This window comes from Eriocheir sinensis, unplaced genomic scaffold (assembly GCF_024679095.1).
Source record: "Eriocheir sinensis breed Jianghai 21 unplaced genomic scaffold, ASM2467909v1 Scaffold399, whole genome shotgun sequence".
Taxonomy (NCBI): Eukaryota; Metazoa; Arthropoda; class Malacostraca; order Decapoda; family Varunidae; genus Eriocheir; species Eriocheir sinensis.
The window spans coordinates 187,104-187,790 of record NW_026111719.1 but is presented as its reverse complement, the minus strand read 5'-3'; positions in this window follow the sequence as shown (position 1 = coordinate 187,790).

Genomic DNA, 687 nt, shown 5'->3' with positions numbered 1-687 from the left:
GGAAGAATTTTCGGCCGAGTGGTTCATTGGGTAAGGTGGGCACGATGCGGCCAGTCCCAGCTCACGGCGGCTTCTCGGTGTGACGAGATGTGTGTTACGGCGCCGGCAGGTTTAGGTGAAGGTGAGGGGATGAATTATGAGGGTTGGTGTGAGTAGAAGGAGCTAGGAGCATGAGGGCGTGGGTGCGGGGTTGGCATGGGCGTAATACTTGTTGCAATCATTCGGCCAGGGATGAGGGAGTGGGTTGTGTGGGTTGGTGTTGGTGGCATGAGGGCGTGGGTGTGGGGTTGGCATGGGCGTAATACTGGTAGCAATCATTCGGCCAGGGATGAGGGAGTGGGTTGTGTGGGTTGGTGTGGGTGGCATGAGGGTGTGGGTGCGGGGTTGGCATGGGCGTAATACTGGTAGCAATCATTCGGTCAGGGATGAGGTAGTGGGTAGTGTGGGTTGGTGTGGGTGGCAGGAGGAGCATGAGGGCGTGGGCGGATGGGCGCACTACTTCCAGCAACATTTCGTCACCTGCATTACGTCCCATCGCCCCAGCGTTACACTCTCAGCCTTTTCTTTGAGCGTCCCCGCCAGTGGTCGGTGTAGCCAAGGCGGAACACGACGAGGAGAAGCCATCCCAGAAGAGGACAACGTTGATGACCTGCACGTTCCTGCTAAAGATTGTTCATTTACATTAAA